At 39.1% G+C, this 9,859-nt stretch overlaps 2 non-coding genes across 2 annotated transcripts; both read right to left on the reverse strand.

Moving 5' to 3' along the window:
* Positions 1-8,023: 8,023 nt before the first annotated feature.
* TRNAW-CCA lies at positions 8,024-8,095 on the reverse strand. Its single transcript has one exon. It is a non-coding gene; the product is annotated as a tRNA-Trp (tRNA).
* Positions 8,096-8,735: 640 nt separating this feature from the next.
* Positions 8,736-8,807, reverse strand: TRNAD-GUC. Its single transcript has one exon. It is a non-coding gene; the product is annotated as a tRNA-Asp (tRNA).
* Between the last annotated feature and the right edge of the window lie 1,052 nt (positions 8,808-9,859).

The raw sequence follows: 9,859 nt of genomic DNA on the forward strand, positions 1-9,859 counted from the left end.
GCGCGCCGCCATTGGTCCGCGGTGGGAGGAAGCCGGGCGGTGATTGGTAGGAGCCCTCGCGCGGGTTCCATTAGCCGCTGCACCGTGCGAGAGGTTGTAGAAACGCAGTTTAAAAGCCGCTCGGGCGGGATCCTGGGCGACTGGTCCGTTTCTGTTTCCCTTTTCTCCACCCTTCCCATAAGACGCTGATAAGGGACAAATCATACTACTTGTGTGTGCGGTTTCTTTTCCCCCGCGCCCTGCTTGAGAAGAAGCTTTCTTTTCTGGGGTCGATCGCCTTCGAACGGGTCGAATTTCACGCCTGCTGCGAGGACCCTGGTCTGGGCCTTTCTAAATCGTAGGACACTGATTTACCGAAGAATGACCACAGCCTTTCCTTCCCCAAACGCTCACCATGAAGGGAAAGAAAAGGAGCAAGGCGTGCCTGTCGGCGCTCATCTTCCTTGATTTGGTTTACCTGGGGGGTGGAAAGGGGGAGAGCAAGCAGTTAAATCCCTCTCTCCTTGTGAACGCTTCTTTTGTTCCTGAAATTCAGGAAAAGCCAGACCTCGACTACTGGGCACTTTAAAATGCCCCTGAATTTGTGACAAAATTGTATCGTCAGATATTCCATTCGTTTCTTACCCTACAGGTTGGAACGTTTCTGAATTATTTCATTTTGAACATTGGGGCACAACTGCATTTTCGTTGAGAGCATCTCTGGGTTAGTCTTACATAAGTATCTTACCATAACTTAATCAAATCTAATGTTTAGTAATACAACAGGATGAAGCAAAACGTTTAGTAATGCCTTAATGGGCAACTTAAGATAACTGAGATGGTGCATACCTACATTTCAATCAGAATAGACTGGTGACCTATAATCAGGCTGGGAACCCTAATCAAACCTATATTACTGATCCAAATTAAAAAGTCTCAGAAATGTAATAAGATTAAAACGTCTTCCTGAAAACAACACTGATGACAAATATTTGTGTTTCTTAACGAATATATATATATATATATATATATATATATATATATATGTTCCAAGAAGCTTTCCTCCAAGAAAGAAAAGAAACTGACCTTGCATTTAGGGTACTTTAATCATTTCCCCAAAATTCTGACCTCCAAACTTTTATAAGCTGCTTAAATTTTTTTAAAAATGTTTATCTGATTTCTGCATGGTTGTTTAAGTTTGAGGAAATTTTTAAAAAATGCCTTCACTAAAAATGTTCCCTATGAGTTAAGTCATTTTATTTTGTTCAAATTGAGGAGACACTATTTAATGATGGATTCTTTTCCTAGGGGCAATTTTATATTTAAATTATTTTCTAAAACTCTCAGTATTACATATATTTAACCAATAGTAATAAGCTAGTAATGCAAATTAAAAATTGTACTTTAAGTAGCAAATTGTTTTGTACATTTTTAGGATGCCTTGTGAAAGTTACCTCATTTTTCTCCCCACAGCTTCCCTGGGCGCATAGGCAATTGCTTTTATCTTCATAGGGGTAACTGAGCTGAGAGGCAAAGGACCATGATTTTGCACCACAAATGTAATTAATGCATGTGGGATAGTCCCAGTCTGCATAATCTTGGCAAGAACACAGTTGATAGGTCTATGCTACCCTATTTGAATTAGCAAGTTGAAGAATTTGGCTCCGGCCTGATTGTACTAACAGTTTTTAAGAGGTAGGTTTTGCTGCTGTATCTGAAAAGGGTCAGAGTTACCAGGACTATATATGATCTGACCAGGTTGGGTACATAGAAGGGTCTCCGGGCTCTGACAGCTGCCCTATGGTCTGAGGTAACCTGAGCAGCCTGGTCCCTGAAATGGATCCTTAAAGAAGGAGGCATCACTGATACCTGAGGATAATATTCTACCTAAATTTGATGTGAGTAGAATACAATGATGAAGTCACAGAATCACCCAAGGATAGTGCAATGACTTTTGAAAGGGCCCTTGCACCAGATATTTCTCCATTTTCCAGGCCGTTTAATTTTTAAAGGCAATACTTCATCCTACTTTTTAACCACACGCTAAAAAAAAATCACCTGTTGAGTTTGCAAGGTGTTTGCTTGTTTTTGCAAGTTGTTTTAAATAGACACAGTATGGGGCACCTGTGTGGCTCAGTTGGTTAAGCGTCCAACTTCTGATTTCAGCTCAGGTCACGATCTCAGGGTCGTGAGATTGAGCCCCATGTGGGGCTCTGAGCTCAGCATGGAGTCTGCTTGTCCCTCTCCCTCTGCTTCTCCCCATCCCCGCTCTCCCTTTCTCAAATAAATAAATAAAATCTTTAAAATAAATAGACAAGTACTATGCCCTACAGGCCAACAGTAAAGATAATATAATTCACAAAGAACTGCATTCTAGATCCTTGAAATGAATACTCCTTGAGCAAAAACATTTTCATTCCCTTTCATTAATTGTCTCTCCTTTTCCTATCCTTAGACACTATCAACTGGAGGTTACTTGCAGATTCTACATTTCTCAGGAGACATGGTTCATGTCATAAGCTATCAGACAGTGAGATCGCCTTTCTGCATCATCCACAAAGTCATGACTTACCCAATTCAGACTTGGAATTGTCCTAGATGCATCCAGCTATATCCCCAGCACTATTAATTTTTAGTGATGAAGGTAATTTTTGCTTTTAACTCTGCTGTAGAGCTCCTAAGTAGGAGTTATTTTTTCCCTCATACTCTGTACCTTAAGTCCTAGAGGTTGGGCTACAGAGTTTGGGTGGCTTCTTTGTTCCTGATTAATACTTCAAAACATTTGCCCTCTTTCCTCCTTCAGAAACATTTGAAGTTCATATCATCTAGGTAAATCACCCTTTATCATCTTTATCATTTATCAACTTTCTGGCCACTCTCCCTCAGATATTATAGGTTGTTTTTCCTTGCTCTAGGTTTCCCCACCATTCCTGTCTATAGTCTCTGTGAATTTAACATTCTTATAGATGGCCCATGCAACACCATCATTTTATTTTTTTAAATTTTTATTTTTTTAAAGTTTATTTATTTGGGGCGCCTGGGTGGCTCAGTCGTTAAGCGTCTGCCTTCGGCTCAGGTCATGATCCCAGAGTCCTGGGATTGAGCCCTGCATGGGGCTCCCCACTCTGCGGGAAGCCTGCTTCTCCCTCTCCCACTCCCCCTGCTTGTGTTCCCTCTCTCGCTGTATCTCTCTCTGTCAAATAAATAAATAAAATCTTTTTAAAAAAAAAGTTTATTTATTTAAGTAATCTCTACACCCAACATGGGGCTCAAACTCATGAACCCTGAGATCAAAAGGCACATGTTCTTCCGACTGAGCCAGCCAGGCACCCTCAGCACTTGGCCTTTTAGATTTTTAACCTCTTCATCTCCAACAACTTGTTCCTCTATTCCATATCATCCATCCACTCCAAGTGGTGAGACTTTGAACCTTGTCATCAATAACTGTTTTGCCTTCTAAATCTCAATTTCAAGCATCCCAATTGTCAATCACTAGCCTTTTTCCTCAGCTCATTTATTATACTCTCACTGAACTATTAACACCTCCAATCCATTAGGCCCAACACTTAAAAAAAAACTATTAATATGATTCTACATCATAAACACTTCCAACTCATCCAACTTAGATTCCTCAATTAATCCTTGTAATTGCTCTTTTGCAGACATTTTCAATTCTCTTACCCCAATGTCTCTATCTTTCTTACTTGGAGGAACCTCCAGGTAGAACCTTAGTCTTGTTTGGACTGAACCCTACTGCAACAAACTTTTCCATTCAATTGCTGGTATCCAAGTAGCAAAGATTGCTATAGAAAAATCATATGACAGGGCTGACTGGTTTTAATTCATGACCTCAGACCTCATGGGAGCACTTCATACTGGCTGGCAAAACTATTCGTTCACTGGATTGACCATTCACACCTTAGCTTCTCTACTCAAATCTTTTACATCCTTTTCCCCCCACCTGTCCCCATTTTCAGCTGGTGAACTTGCATCATACTTGAGAAACTGGAAACCATCTGCAGGGAATGCCTCAACTTAAGAAGGTCATTTCTGTGCTCATTTGCTCTTGCATCTTTTTTGTTTCAATGGAAAACAGAGAACTCCTATCAGAAAGAACTCCACCCCTTGTACTCTGGATTTCATCCTTCTCTCCTGCTCAAGGATTTTTTGAGTCATCATCTGTGAAATTTCTTAAATCTTTTTTTTTTTAGTTTTAAGTAGGTTCCATGCCCAGCATAGTGCTCAAACTCATGACCCTAAAATCAAGAGTCACATGCTCTACTGCCCTGTGAAATTTCTTAATTGAAAAAGAAAGACTGGGCATTTTATTTTGTTATATTCATAAAAATAAAAATTTTAAAGATTACCTTTTATGTTGAAACAGGTATTAGGTTTTATTTATTTATTTATTTATGTTTTAGGTTTTTTTTAAAAAAATTTAGAATGTTTCAGCATTGATACCAAAAACCTTGGGAAACAGTGAAAAGATATTCCTATGTGAAGGCACAGCTTAAAAAAATAAATCAGTGGAATGACTTTGTCAGAAAACTGTTCTGAAACTTCTTTTTTTCCATATCACTTGGATAACTGCCTTCATTTTCCTTTTTGAAGTTTTTAATGTTATTAATATATAGCTGACTTGTTTTTCATTATTCCGTTTTGCATAGAGCTTGGTTGTGAATTTAAAGGTGTCACCTCAAACAAAGCAGATGACCAAATACTACATGATGGTCATAAAAGTCATGTTCTTGACATTTTTCTTAAGAATATGAAAGGATTTTCACAATAAAGCATTAAGTAAAAATAAGTAGAAAAAAATAGAGAACCATATTAGAGTAAGATCTCAGTTCTGTAAAGAACAGTGTGTATGAATATGTGTTTATTTAAAATATATACAAAGAAAAAAGACTAAAAATGTTTGTAGTAATTTTGTTTAGGTGGTGGGGAACAAGTAATTTTTATTTTCTTATTTTTTCTGTACTTATCAAGATTTCTACAATGAACACATGCTTTTATAAATATAACTACCTTTCTTTTGGAATTAGTGTGAGAAATTGGGAAATCACTTGGCTTATCAGAATTCAGTCTTTCAGTTTTATATTTCCAAAGGCTCCATTTTATCAGCTCATCAGTCTTAGGTAACTGATTAAAAATAATCTCAAAAGAGAAACCTAGGTTATTAAACAGGTGAAATAAATGCTCAGAGCATTTGATAGTAGTGGATAAATCCACTTGGAAGAATAAATGCCTGGAAAGTTTTTAGAGGAAAAGTACAAAATCACAGATCTATTAGGTGGGAATTCAAATATGGATCTGTATTTCAGAGCCTCTTTTCTGACATCATTCCTATATAATGGTTGTAGAAGTTAAAGTTAAAATGAAGTATTGGATTTCAAATTGTTTCAAAGTTATAGCAAGCCAGCAAATGGGCTATTCTAGGAAAGTACAGATGTCCAAACTTGGAAAGAAGCTGGAACCTGTGAAGTAACAGTTTTAGAGCTGCAGCAGTATAAATAATGACATGTATATATATACTATATATATATACTGCTTTACAACATTTTTATGTATATCTCATTTGATTCTTTTTAAAAAAAATTTTTTTGAGTATAGTTGACACACAATGTTACATGAGTTTCAGGTGTACAACACAGTGACTCAACTTCTCTTATATGTTATGCTATGTCACCACAAGTGTAGCTACCATCTGTCACCATACAACGCTGTTATAGTATCATTGACAATATTCCCTATGCTGTGCCTTGTTTGATTCTCTTAACAACGCTGTCAGGTTAAGTGGGACCTCCAGTGGTTCTCAAACTTTAGCTGGCCATCAGAAGCACTTGGAAGGCCTGGTTAAAACTCTGATTGTTAGGCCCCATCCCCAGACTTTTCTGAGTCTGTAGGTATGGGGTGGGACCTGAACATTTGCATTTCTAACTTGTTCATAGGGTACTGGTCTGGAAACAACAGCTCAAGGCCATTTTATTTATTTATTTTTTACATTCTTTGTAAAGCCAGAGCTGACCTTGTCATAGTCTTGAATAATAGCTTTGCTTTGCCCTCAGAATAAAATCCAAATTAGGAGGTCCTGACTGATCTGACTCCTGTTTTACCTCAATAGCTTTCTCTCTTCCTCTCCAGCAGTGCTGGAGAACTAGCAGTTCTCCGAAGAAGCTGTATTAGTTTGCTAGGGCTGCTATCACAAAATGATTAACAAGGTAACATTACCTGCTCTGCCTCACAAGAGTATGATTTTGTACAAATGAGATAACATGCTTGGTCCAAGCTAAGATCAAGTGAGTATTTTTACAGATATATGCTATACATGCAAAGGTTGCCAGGGGAGAAGGAACATTAACTTATGTTATGGGTGGAATTGTGGCCCCTCACAATTCATGTTGAAGCCCTAACCCCCAGTACTTCAAAATGTGACTATATTTGGAGATAAGGACTTTTAGGAGGTAATTAAGTTAAAATGAAGCCATTGGAGTGGGCCTTAATCTAAACTGACCGGTTTCCTTATAAAAGGAAACTTGGACAACAGCAGAGATGTGCACATACAGAGGAATGACCATGTGAGGATACAGTAAGAAGGTGGCCACCTATAAGCCAAGGACAGGTCTCAGGAGAAACAAACCCTGCTGTCACTTGGATCTTGAATGTCTAGGCTCCCCAACTATGAGAAAATAAGTTTCTTGTTTAAGCCTCCCAGCCTGTCATCTTTTGCTATGGCAGCCCTAGCAAACGAATATAAACCACTACTTTTATAATTGAAGAAGTCAGACCCAGGGATATTAAGTGAAAGTGCTTGACTCATGGAAGGCATTCATATATGTCTACTGGATAAATAAACGCCTTAGAGCAACATAGTAAACTTTTATTTTTGAAAATTCTCCTTTATGAGGCCCTCTTGAGCTACCCAAGGCAGAGTTAATGTCCTATTTTAGCATCTACATACCACTCTGTTCATGTTACTTTCATGGCACTTAGCCCAACATATTATGGTATTTGTTTGCTCAGTGTATCCCTCAGTGCTGAGCACAGTATTAGGCTCATCATAGTTGGTGGTTCATACCTGTTGAAATGGATGGTCTAATCTCAATCCATCCAAGTAGGAGAAAGAACAAACTACACAAAGTGAAAATATAATGTCCAGCTATACTCCTGTATTAGGTTAAATCATATGAAATTAGTACTTGGTATTTTCAAAACAGCAGAAAAATTCAAGGACTTTTATGGAACATAGCCAATAAAGATCTAAAAATATTTCTCATCATCGTGCTATTCATTTTTTGTACAACAAATGTTTGACACATGCCTGTCAGGCCCTATTCAGTACTAAGAGTCCTGGAGCTCAAAAAGGTGACTAAGCTTTGCTCCCTATTAAAGAGATTGAAAGTAGTATCTGACTTGTCCCCATTCACATGAATTGATGAAAATATAAAGGGGGCATTGATATATCACTTAGGTCCAATGGCTTCTAACACGTTCTTTCAACAAATTTCCCACCTTTTTAGTAAAACATTTGGTAAAGACAAGGATATGTAGTAAGTTACTTTGTTTGGAAACTTGGGTGACCCTTAGGGACTGTAAAAGTGGGATACTAATCACACATTCTAAGATCGTTTATTGGCACACAGGCTAGGACGTGTAAACTGCAACAATATTCAAAGTTAGAAATTTTACTGTTGTCCTTGCTTTCAAAAGGGTCTAACCATTTTTGGGAAAACAGCTTGTACATTTCTTGTTAAGGACGGTTGGACTGATATGCCCACTAGTGTACAGTAGTAATAGTCACTTTAATAGTAATATGCACTTTTTACTTTAATTGACAGAAAACTCACTTTACAAAGCCAAACAGTACAAAACGATCAACGTTAAGACTACGATATAAAGTCAGCCTTGACTTTTTGCACACTAAGGATCACTAGGATTACATTTGAAGAAGAAAGATTTAATCCTAAAAGGCATTTTCAAAAAAGGCGGGAATACTCCTAGATCTCTAGAAGCGAGTGTTTTAAAAAAAGTCTACAAAAGCCCATGACCCCGACGTGATTCGAACACGCAGCCTTCTGATCTGGAGTCAGACGCGCTACCGTTGCGCCACGAGGTCCTGCTGGGCTGTGCCTCGCGCAGTTTCTTAGGACTCAAGTAACATGGCGTTTCTTCCGGCATCTTTTTTTCAATTCTCTCCTTGCCCCTCCACCCGGTACACGTTGAAGATGAAGACTGATCACTTTAGCGCCCACATTCTCCTGATCGCTAACCCTCCACCTAACTTGGGACCGGACCAGTGGAGGTGGCAGAACTGAGTTTCCCTTTCAGTCGGTTCCCCAGGGTCAAGGGAAACTGCTCCTTCCTCTTCTACAGCAAGCAATTTCCGTTCTTACCCGCCCCTTTAGGGGCGGAAACTCCGCCTTCTCTCTCCCCTCCCCCCTTCGGGTTCCGCGCCCAGTTCATGACCTCAAGTTGGAATTTGGCGGGCGTCGCTGCGCAGGCGCACACCTGTGCCAGCCAGCAGCTGGTAGCTAACGCGGAGTCCTGTCTGGTTCTCTTTCTCTTCCACCAACGATAAAAAGCTTTTACTGTCGGGGTAGGCTTTTATTTCAAGGTGAGCATTAAGCTTAAAAGTCACTCGTTTTAAAAAAGGCACACTCACAAAAGATATTTGGATATTGTATTTGTCAGCAGGTTTGGTATCTCGTAGTTGAATTATACGGAAAAGAGCAGTTGGATTAATAAAATTTACTATCCTCCCCGTCGGGGAATTGAACCCCGGTCTCCCGCGTGACAGGCGGGGATACTAACCACTATACTAACGAGGAGCTGCTACTAAAAGTTCCTTCAAATATCTCTTCAAAAGTAAGAAAGATTCCCTCCCCAGGCTCGTTTCCTTTCTGCTTACCACCGGGAAGTGTGAAAATAGGAACATTTGGACCGCTCCTCCTCTCACTATCCCCTCTGGGCACCTTGGACTCGTGGTTGGTGGAAAGAGTAAATTATTTAGAATAAGTGAAACAAAATGCGCTTCCAGTTTGAGTAGTGATGAACTGATGAAAATTGTTTTCCGGAGCTCTTTATGCTTCCCAGATGATTTAGGTTTCTGGCGGGAGGTTTTTAATTTGATAGTGACCAAGAGGATGTGACTTGAAGCAGAACTTTACCTTTACAAATTTATATTTTCGTTCTGAAGTCGAAGTTCAAGGCTATCCTATGGTTGCCAGATGTCCAGGGCAGTCAGGGTTGTCCGACAGTACAGTGCCTCTTCAAACAATTTGTAAGCTTTTGTGACACAAAGGGACTCATGCATTGGACCAGCTGTGGTCAAAGGAAATTCTGTTAGCTGATTTTTTTCTTCTTCTGTATTTCGGTCTCTTTCTTGAGGCGTCTACAGTTTGCTTGAAAATGATAAACACGTTAAGTGGCAAAATAATAACACATTTAAGTAATTCAAAACAAGGATGTGCCGTTAATTAAACATAGGGTTAGGAAGGTGTGCTAATAGAATAATTTGTACCGTCCTTAGCTTTTTCATAAACAGGATCAAACCTGTTCCAAGGAGGACCTCCCACATTAACTTTTGACATTATCTCTATGTAAGCAAATTCGTAGTCACAAACTGACATGATTGAAAGTTTTCATTGTAGAACCTGAATTTATGGAATCCATTCCTTGTAGTGTAATGAATTAACACATTTTTGGGGGAATCATAGGTTACATGGTGTTTTCCATCTGATGAAAGGGATTATTTAGTGCAGACTTAAAAAAAACAGCAATTTTTGAGGCCTGTTTTGGCATATTTTTTTCACTCTTAAATACACCAAAAGCCTCAAACTCCATGTCCTGTGGCCTCCTTCTACTTCTCTCTAGTAACTCT

Source organism: Neomonachus schauinslandi, chromosome 5, assembly GCF_002201575.2.
Source record: "Neomonachus schauinslandi chromosome 5, ASM220157v2, whole genome shotgun sequence".
Classification (NCBI taxonomy): domain Eukaryota; kingdom Metazoa; phylum Chordata; class Mammalia; order Carnivora; family Phocidae; genus Neomonachus; species Neomonachus schauinslandi.